The sequence below is a fragment of the Hyperoodon ampullatus genome, assembly GCF_949752795.1.
Source record: "Hyperoodon ampullatus genome assembly, chromosome: 2".
NCBI lineage: Eukaryota > Metazoa > Chordata > Mammalia > Artiodactyla > Ziphiidae > Hyperoodon > Hyperoodon ampullatus.
Window position 1 is genome coordinate 8370266 of NC_136915.1, and position 10410 is coordinate 8380675.

At 46.5% G+C, this 10410-nt stretch overlaps 1 pseudogene across 1 annotated transcript; it reads left to right on the forward strand.

Annotated features, from left to right (window-relative positions):
* Positions 1 to 368: 368 nt before the first annotated feature.
* On the forward strand, positions 369 to 1261 carry LOC307049238 (large ribosomal subunit protein uL18-like; annotated as a pseudogene). Its single transcript has one exon. The product of its transcript is annotated as a large ribosomal subunit protein uL18-like (transcript).
* The last annotated feature ends 9149 nt before the right edge of the window (positions 1262 to 10410 follow it).

Consider the following 10410-nt stretch of genomic DNA (forward strand, 5'->3'; position numbering starts at 1 on the left):
CCATGGCATACGTGGCTTTTGTGTGTCAGTATCTTTAGGGGACCAGTGGGTAATCTGAGTGTTTTGGTTGCTGCTTGGGAATCTCCATTAGGGAGAGTTTTAAAAATACACTCTATTGTTGTTTATTATTAATGGTAATGACACAGGGCGCGAGGCTGCTCATCAGCTTCCTGCTGTCCCCAGCTTCTAATGTGCTGGGTGGAACAGTCACGACCCAGAGCCTTGTGTGGAGCGTGGGCTGGGCTCAGGGCACAGGACTGGACCCCGGGGTGCCCAGACATTAAAAAAAAATTTTTTTTTGCTTTTCCGCCCCCCGGAGCCGTGATGGTTCTGCAGCTCAGTGGTGGCTAGGGCCTCTGTTCTACAGGATGGGGTTTGTTAAAGTTGTCGAGAATAATCCTACTTCAAGAGATACCAAGTGAAATTTAGAAGACGGCGAGAGGGCAAAACTGACTACTATGCTTGGAAACGATTGGTAATCCAAGATAAAAATAAGTACAACACACCCAAATACAGAATGACAGTTCATGTAACTAACAGAGATATCATTTGTCAGATTGCTTATGCCCGTATAGAAGGAGATATGATCGTTTGTGCAGCTTGTGCTCACGAACTCCTGAAGTATGATGTGAAGGTTGGCCTGACCAATTATGTTGCAGCTTATTGTACTGGCCTGCTGCTGGCACACAGGCTTCTTAACAAGTGTGGTATGGACAAAATTTATGAAGGCCAAGTCGAGGTGACTGGCGATGAATACAGTGTGGAAAGCATTGATGGTCAACCTGGTGCCTTCACCGGTTACTTGGATGCAGGGCTTGCCAGGACTACTACTGAGAATAAAGTTTTGGGGGCCCTGAAGGGAGCTGTCGATGGACGCTTGTCTATCCCTCACATTACCAAACGGTTCCCTGGGTATGATTCAGAAAGCAAAGAATTCAATGCTGAGGTACACCGAAAGCGCATCATGGGGCAGAACACTGCAGATTATATGCGTTACCTGCTTGAAGAAGATGAAGATACTTACAAAAAACAACCCTCTCAATACATAAAGAAAAACGTAACTCCAGACATGATGGAGGAGATGGATAAGAAAGCTCATGCTACAATATGAGAGAATCCAGTGTATGAGAAGAAGCCTAAGAAAGAAGTTAAAAAGAAGAGGTGGAACCATCCCAAAATGTCACTTGCCCAGAAGAAAGATCGGGGAGCTCAGAAGAAGGCAAGCTTCCTTAGAGCTCAGGAACAGGCTGCTGAGAGTTAATAAGCCAAACCACAATTTCTACAAAGATTTTTCAGATAAAGACAGTAATAAACTTATTGAACAAGTAAAAAAAAATTTTTTAATGTGGTAAAATACACAGAACATAAAATTTAACATTGTAGGCCTTTTAAAGTATGTAATTCAGTGGCATTAAGTACATTTTATGTAGCTGTCTAGTTCTAGAACTTTCTCATCACCCCAAAATGAAACCTCATACCCATTAAGCAGTCACTCCTCATTTTCCCATCCCCCTGGCAACCACGAAGCTGCCTTCTGTCTCTATAGATTTGCCTTTTCTGGATTTGCCGATTCTGTATCCATTAAACATCAGCTCCCCATTTCCCCTCCTCCCAGCCCCTGGTAACCTCTCGTCCACTTTTGTGTCTATGAACTTGTCTATACCAGGTACCTCATATAAATGGAACTATGCACCATCTGGCCTTTTGTGTCTGCCTTCTTTCACATAGCATCATGTTTTCAAGGTTCATCTATGTTGTGGCATGTACAAGTGCTTCATTCCGTGTTATGGCAGAATAATATTCCACTGTGTGGATAAACCACCACATTTTCTTTACCCATCATTCATTGATGGACATATGGGTTGTTGCCACCTTTTAGCTACTGTGAATAACGTCCAAATTCTGAGCACACAGTTATCTGCGTTCTGAGTAGGGAGATGTCTCGATTCTCCTGCACAGATGTCCGGACAGCAAATAAAAGGTCATCCTTTTATACTGTACATGAGTGTGTCCAAGCTTCAAACCCCCAGCTCAGGGGCCCAGAGGACCACTTTGGTGCTCTCATTAGGTAGGTGGGCTCCCATAGGGCCCAGGCCCCCAGGGAAATTATCCACAGCTCGAAACAGTGCAGGTTCCTTGAGGTGGGGAAAAGAGGGGCAGGCGTGTGACCTTAGACATGTGACCTTAGACGTGTGACCCTGTGGGGTGGTGGGGGCTGGATGAGATGACCTTCTGAGGACCCTTGTAGGCTAGCACACAGGAAGAAGTCTCTGCCCACTTGGCAGACCTTGCGGCCTAGAGCATAGAACATGAAATGTCAGAGATGGACAAGGTCTTGCTGTTGTCCAGTTCAAGTGCCCCACCCTGGGCATTTTAGAGATGGGGAAACTGAAGCCAGAGAAGAGATGAGAACTCTTCATTGTGTCGCCAGCACCTTCACAGCTCCCGTTGACTGGCAGTTCCCAGCATGAGTTCCCTTAAACCATATACTTTAAGGGGTGTTCTAATGTCATTCCCATTTTACAGATGGGAACTTGAAGGTTCATGGAAGTGAACCCCTGTCTGAAATGTAGGGAAGGGGCAGAAGTTCTCAGGTGTCCCCAGAGGAAACCAGAGGTTTTCCAGCTAAACTCACGCTACTGCGGCCAGTGGCAACTGCCCTTGAGGTTGGCACTAAGTCATCCTCTCCCAGGGCGCTTAGCACCCCTGCATTCTCCTGCTGGCATCTCCATCCCTCAGCCAGAAGCTGGACGTCTTGGGAGGTGGCATAAATAATGGCAAGAGCACAGACTTGAGTGAAAATCCCAACTCCACTCCTTGATAATTTACTTTATCCCACTGAGCCTCAGTGTGCCCATCTGTAAAATGGGGAGTCTTGCCAACACCCACTGCAGAGGGTTGCTTTAAGAGTTAAATGAGTTAATGTATCCAGGAGGCTCGCACAGAGCTTGGCACACAGTGAGTGCTCCAAAAATGTAGCCCAAACAAACCTGGCCTCCCACCAAGCCCCACATGGGAAGAGCTGGACGGAAGAACATCGAACAGATCAGGGAGCCTGGTGCTGCCCCCGGGGATCCGTAGCTGAGAAGAAGCGGCACTCGTGGTCTCCCTGGGATAATCAGAGAGGACACCACCTTAATTCCACCTCCATCAGACCTCTGCCAGAAGACACGACCCTTTCACCTCATCAATATTCAAGAGCTTAACAAAAAAAGCTATAACTAGGGAAGTCAGAAATAATGGAATGCAGTATTGATTATTTTATGGTGCGATTAGGGGTAATTACAGCTCTCAAATTTTATTTTAATGTTACTTTCTACTACTTTTAGCCTTTTAAAATTATCCCAAACATCCCCATTTAATGGAACACACATGCCTTCAATTTCAATGTGAAATACTTTTTTTCTGCTAAAGTGTGACCTCAATATATTTGAAGACATAAATTACACCATGTATAAACCATAAAAAATGAATGATGAATTTAATTCTGGTGAAGCATGAGGGATTGAGGAGGCAGGCGGGCAGAGGTGCTGTTTATCCAGTGCAGAGGGGACAGTCAGAAGCAGGAGGGGGCAGTGGGGGCCAGAGGGGGGGCCTGACCTTCAGGGGCACAGGAACGGGGCTTGGCGCTCTCCAGGACACAGGCCAGGGAGGGACTGTCTGAGCTTGTGGCCACTTCCTCTGCCCACCTTCCCTGGGGAATGCGTTTCCAAAACCTTGCAGTTGCATGGTCTGACTTGAGTCTCCCAGCCTAACTCTGCCCATCATAGGTAGTGTGGTGTGGTTGCTAACATGCTGTTGCTCCATTTTATCTATTCCATTATACAGATGAGCAAACTAAGGCTGAAGGAACTCACCTAAAGTCACTTGGGGAACAAGTGGGGGTTTTGGGTGCTGGCTGCAAAGCCAGAATTGGGTACTCTGCAGCCCAAGAGCTTCTGCCTGTCAGAGAAGAGCCTGTAGGAACTGCATTCCCATGGACCTCAGGGCAGTGAGCAGAGTGGCTGAGGACACAGGCTTTTGAGCCAGACACCCTGGGTTCAAATCCTGGTCCCCTTATAGTGCTATGAGGACTCTCTACCACTATAAAGCCCCTAGCACGTTGTTTCTGACCTTCCCTTGCCCAGGGTCTATGCTGGGGGTCGGGGTGGGGGGCTTTGGGCCCAGCAACAGGGGTTTTCAAAATCTGGGTAGGGATTTCTCCTGCACCCTCAGGGCACGGCCTCCAAACCTCTGTCCTGGGCTTTCCTGGTTCCTGTACACTCCTCTTCCCCAGGTGACTGGCAGCTCATTATTTGGGGACCCTCTTGCCACCCCTACTACATCGTGAGCCCCCGGAGGGCAGGGGCCAGCTCTCCTTGTTTGTTTTATATCTTTAGCAACGGCACATTGTGGGAACTCGAGAAAACTGCATGAATGAAATGCTCGGTTGGACTTCCCTGGTGGTGCAGTGGTTAAGAATCTGCCTGCCAATGCAGGGGACACGGGTTCGAGTCCTGGTCCGGGAGGATCCCACATGCCGCGGAGCAACTAAGCCTGTGCACCACAACTACTGAGCCTGCGCTCTAGAGCCCGTGAGCCACAACTACTGAGCCCACATGCCACAACTACTGAAGCCCACGCTCCTAGAACCTGAAGCTCCGCAACAAGAGAAGCCACCGCAATGAGAAGACTGCACACCGCAATGAAGAGTAGCCTCCGCTTGCTGCAGCTAGAGAAAGCCTGCACGCAGCAATGAAGACTCAACACAGCCAAAAATAAATAAACAAAAACTAATGAATTTATTAAAAAAAAAAGAAATGCTTGGTCAACTGGTCATTTTGCTAATTTCAACGGTCAGTTCTCAGCCCATCAGCAGCACTGGTCACAGGCGCGTCCCTCTCCCTGGAACACTCTCTTGCCTTGGCTTACGGGCTCCCACTTTTCCTCTAATGTCCTAGGTTGCTCCGTCTCACCTCTGGTGCGTTTCCTCCTCACCCTCTTCACCTCAGGGGGTCCAGGGCCCATCCTTGGGGTTTCTCTCTCCCGTGGTCACTCCCACGGTGACCCCATCCTGCTCGCACTTTAATGACCATCTAGACCAATGCTGTCCAATAGAAATAGCATGTAAGCTTCTTAGGCAGTTTAACATTTTTGGATACCTACATTTAAAAAATTTAATTAATTAATTAATTAATTTATTTATTTTTGGCTGTGTTGGGTCTTCGTTGCTGCGTGCGGGCTTTCTCTAGTTGCGGTGAGCGGGGGGCTACTCTTCGTTGCGGTGCTCGGGTTTCTCGTTGCGGTGGCTTCTCTTTTTGCGGAGCACGGGCTCTAGGCAGACGGGCTTCAGTAGTTGTGGCATGCGGGCTCAGTAGTTGTGGCTCGAGGGATCTAGAGCACAGGCTCAGTAGTTGTGGTGCACGGGCTTAGTTGCTCTGCGGCCTGTGGGATCTTCCCGGACCAGGGCTTGAAGCCGTGTTCCCTGCGTTGGCAGGTGGATTCTTAACCACTGCATCACCAGGGAAGTCGTCCCTACATTTTTAAAAAATGAAATAAAAAAGAGTTAGGTAAACACTGTATTTTATCTAACCGAATATATCCAAAATTATTTCATTGTCATTTCAATATAAATGATCAGTATAAAAAGATCATTAATGAGCTATTGTACTTTTTTTTTTAATCTAAGCCTGTGAAATCCGGTGTGCATTTTACACATACAGCACGTCTCCATTGGACCAGCTGCATTTCAAGGGCTCAGTAACCACGTGTGGCTCCCGGCTACTGTGTGGGGCTGCAGAGGTTTCTACGCTGACCGTTTTCAACGTGTATCTCCAGCCCAGATCTCCTGTCTCAGTGGTGGACACTTACTCCTACCCAGTATCTCCATTTGGAGGTCTGAGAGGCATCGCAAACTCCAAACATCCATAGCTGAGCTCTTGTTCTTCCCCGCACCTGCTCTACCCACCGCCTTCCTGCCTCTATTAACGTCAGCTCCAGCCTTCCAAGGCTCAGATCAAAATCCTCAAAGTGACCCTTGACTCTTCTTCCCAGCCAATTCTGGTCCCCCATCCGATCCATCAGCAAATCCTGTCTGTTCTATCTTCAAAATACATCCAGAATCTGACCACTTCCCACTCCCTCCATTGCTGCCACTTGGTCCAAGCCACCAATACTTCTCACCTGGATAACTGAAATCGCCTCTTCCCTGGTCTTCTCAAGCCCACTCTTGCCCTGGACGCTACAAACAATGCTCCACCCAGATCACAGAGTGGTCCAGTAAAAGTATCAGTGAGCTTCTGTCACACCTCTGTTCCTGGCCCTTCAATGCTGCCGATCTCCCTCAGGGTGAAAGTTCAAGTCCATGAAGCAGAAAACACATAAAACATGTTCCTGCCTCAGGACCTTTGCCCTGTCTGTTCCCTCAGCCCAGATGGCCCTTCTTATAGATATCTACAAGGCCAATGCTCTCATCTCCTTTGAGTTTTTGCAGAAATATCACCTTTTCATTGAAGTCTTTCTCGATCTTTCTACTTTAAACTGCCATTTCTCTCCCCATCCTCTACCCCTCCTTTATTTTCTCCTTTCTTTCTAATACATATAATTTACCTATTTATTTGACTGACTGCCTCTCTCACCAGGACGTCAGCTCTACAAGGCCAGGAATTTTTTTTCCTTTTGTCTATTTTATTCACTATTCCACCTCAGCAGTGTCCACATGTATGGTGCCTAGCCTGTGTTAGGCATTCATAAATATTTGATGGAGAAATGAATAAACATTCACCACTAAATGGATAGCCATTTGAACCAAGACCATTTATTGAATTCTGTTTATTTGAAATGTCATCTTTATCATAAACTATACTTTCATATAAACATGCATCTGTTTCTTTCCATTGATTGATTTATCTAATCTCATTCCAATACTACACTGGTGTAATTATGACTTTATGTTTTGCCAACTGTTAGGGTTACTCACCTTTGAAATTTTTTTCAATATTATTACACATTTTCTTTCTCATACAAACTCTACAAGTGGACTATCATGTTTGATAACAATTTATGTCAGGAATTTCACTGAGACTGCATTAGATTTATTAATTCTTTTAAGAATTTATTATATTTCAATATTGTCCTCACATCCAAAATATATCTCTCCATTTTTTAAATATAAAAATATTAGAGGGCTTCCCTGGTGGCACAGTCGTTGAGAGTCTGCCTGCCGATGCAGGGGACACGGGTTCGTGTCCCGGTCCAGGAGGATCCCACATGTCGTGGAGCGGCTGGGCCCGTGAGCCATGGCCGCTGGGCCTGCGCGTCCGGAGCCTGTGCTCCACGACGGGAGAGGCCACAGCAGTGAGAGGTCCGCGTACTGCAAAAAAAAAAAAAAAAAAAAAAGATTAGGGGAAAATATTTTCACAAAATTGGGGTAGGAAAAACAAGACATGAAACCCAGGAGCCAAAAAGGAAGAGGGCTGCAATCAAAATTTAACATTTTTATGTCACAAAAGATCATCAACAGGCTGGGAGAAAGATGAACCATATCCAGGATATATAAAAATAGTCCATTAGAAAAATGGACAAAAGATATAAACAGACATTTCACAGTAGATGAAACTTAAATGGCCAATAATCATATTTTTTTAAAGTTCACACTCAGTAACAGGCAAATGAAAATTAAAACAACAATGGATTTTTTTGTTTTGTTTTTTGCCTGACAAATTGGCAAAAATTAAGGAGACTGATAATATCAAGAGTTGGTAAAGATGCAGTTAAAAAGCAGTCTCATAAAATGTTGATGAAGAGTACATGAGTCAAATTTTCAGAGAACAATTTGTTAATATCTATTGAAATAAAAAAAAATTTCACCCAGCAATTCTACTTCTAGGGCTTTCTTTACCAAAAAGACTCACTTGGGTGCACAAAGATGTGTATAAGGATGTTTATTATCTTGTTTGCAATAGAAAACATTTTTGAAAAAAACGTAAATGCCCATCAATCAGAGATTGGATAAATACTTATAGAACAGCCGAACTATGAAACCTTGAATAAGTACTTAAAAATAGTGAGGTAGATCTATAAAAATCTATAAAGATCATGGAGAGATCTCCATAGCATACTGTCAAGTACATAGAAGCAAGTGAGAACAATAAACATGGTGTGATGCCACTTAAGATAATTAAGATATTTGAAAAACTGGCAAAGGGTTTGAACAGATACTTCTCCAAAGAAGATATACTAATGTCTAAAAAGCACGTGAAAAAATGTTCAACATCATTAGTCATTAGGGAAATGCAAATCAAAATCACGATGAGATCACCACTTTACACACACTAGGAAAGCTATAATAAAAAAGACAGATGATAGCAAGTGTTGGTGAAGATGCGGAGAAATCAGAGCCTTCATAAGTTGCTGGTGGGAATGTAACCGCGTGTACCCGCTTTGGACAACAGTCTGGCAGTTCCTCAAAAGGTTAAACATGGAGTTACCATATGACCCAGAGATTCTACTCTATGTATATACCCAAGAGAAATGAAAACGTTATTTCCACACAAAAACTTGTACATGAATGTATGTAATAGCATTATTCATTATGGCAAAAAAGTAGAAACCCATATGCCCATCAACCGATGAATGGATAAGTAAAATGTGGTATAGCCATACAATGGAATATTATTGGGTGATATAAAGGAATGAAGTATTGATGCATGCTACAGCAAGGATGAACCTTGAAAACATTATACTTAAGTGAAAAAGCTATACACAAGAGACCACCTCTTGTATGGTTCCATTTATATCAAATACACAGAATAGGCAAATCCATAGAGCTAGAAAGATTAGTGGATGCTAGCGTTGGGGAAATTGAGGGGAATGGAGAGTGGGGGCTAGTGCGTATAAGGATTCTTCTAGGGGTGATGAAAATGCTCCAAAATCGGTGTGGTGATGGTTGCACAATCTGAATATACCAAAACCCATTCAATTGGACAAATCATATGGCATGCAAATTATATCCCAATAAAGCTGTTTAAAAAAAAAAAGATAATCAAGATGCTTGCATTTGATACTTTCTAACTAGTTAACCATGATCATGGCCATAGACTCTTGCCCACAGTCCCAGTAGCCCCTGTATCAGTCTCCTTCAAAATCAAGGTGAACAAACCATGATGGACAAAATATCAACATTTTAAATAAAACAGGATCATATTCCTGATTTTTCATTTGTCACAGGCTCCAACATGGCTCAGTTCAGCGGTTACTGATCTTGTCTTTAAAGTGTTGATATTTTGTTCACCACTGAATTTTTGGCATTAATATTTCTTTTTAAGACTATTGCATTAAAGTATCATTTATCTTGGTTTCTGAGGGGTTTTGGGGGCGCTCCTTAAGTTTGGCACCCGAGTGCCTCATTCGCCCCACCCTTGTCTCTGTCCTGGGTCCCAGGACTAGTGCCCCTGGCCTTGCCCTTGTCCCCAGAGGTGCCACCTGGGACTCCCAGGCTCCCAGCGGCTAGAAAATGGAGCCTGGGGGTGGGAGGCTGCAATGCCACTGTCCCAGGCTGTTGACAGAGGCCACAGCCTCCCGCCTGGGACGGTTGACCCGTCCTCCCCAAGACCTGTACAGGGAGAGACGGAGAGACAGAGACCAAGAGACTCAGACCTCAGAGAGACAGGAGATGTAGGGGGAAACGGAACCCGAAGAAGGGGAGAGACAGAGAGAGCCGGGCGGGCGCGGGGCCGAAGGTCCACCGCGGGGCGCCCCTCCCCGCGTCCAGCCCGCCCCCGCCCCACCCCCAGCGCGGGAGGCCCCGGAACAACCGTCAGGGGCGCCCGGGGGAAGGGGGCGCTCCCTGCCGCCCGCCGCCTGATGCGTATCGATCTGCGCCCGGGGTCGGCGCGGGGGCACCAGCTACCGACGGGAGGGGCGACCGCACATTAGCGCGGCCGGGGACCACTCCCCGGAACGCGGGCCGGGCAGCCCATTAGACGCCCTGGCCGGTCGGCCGCACGACCACCGTGGGCGGGGCGAGGCTGGCGGGGAGGGGATGCAGCAGCCTCCGAAGCCCCACCTCGCCCCATGGCCCGCTCCGAACAGCTGGTTTCCTCTGTTTCCTGAACTCCTCTCCAGCCTCTAGGGCTTTGCACGTGCTGTGCCCTCTGCAGGGACCCGATCTCCCATCGCGCCTCTCCCAGCAGAACCTCGCTCATTCTTTGGCTCTTGCTTTGAAGTAGATTCCTAGGGAAGCCTAGATTCCTTGGGAACCCCCCAGACCCAGTTGGGTGCCCACCTTTGCACCGACCTCTTGAACAGCCCCCCCATGAAAGCTGGGGGCTAGTCACAGGGATCAAGGATTGACCTCCCCAGGTGGTCTGTGAGTCTTTTGGGGGCTTCTCCCTGTGTCGCATCTTGGGGATCCTGGCACCAGTAGGGGCC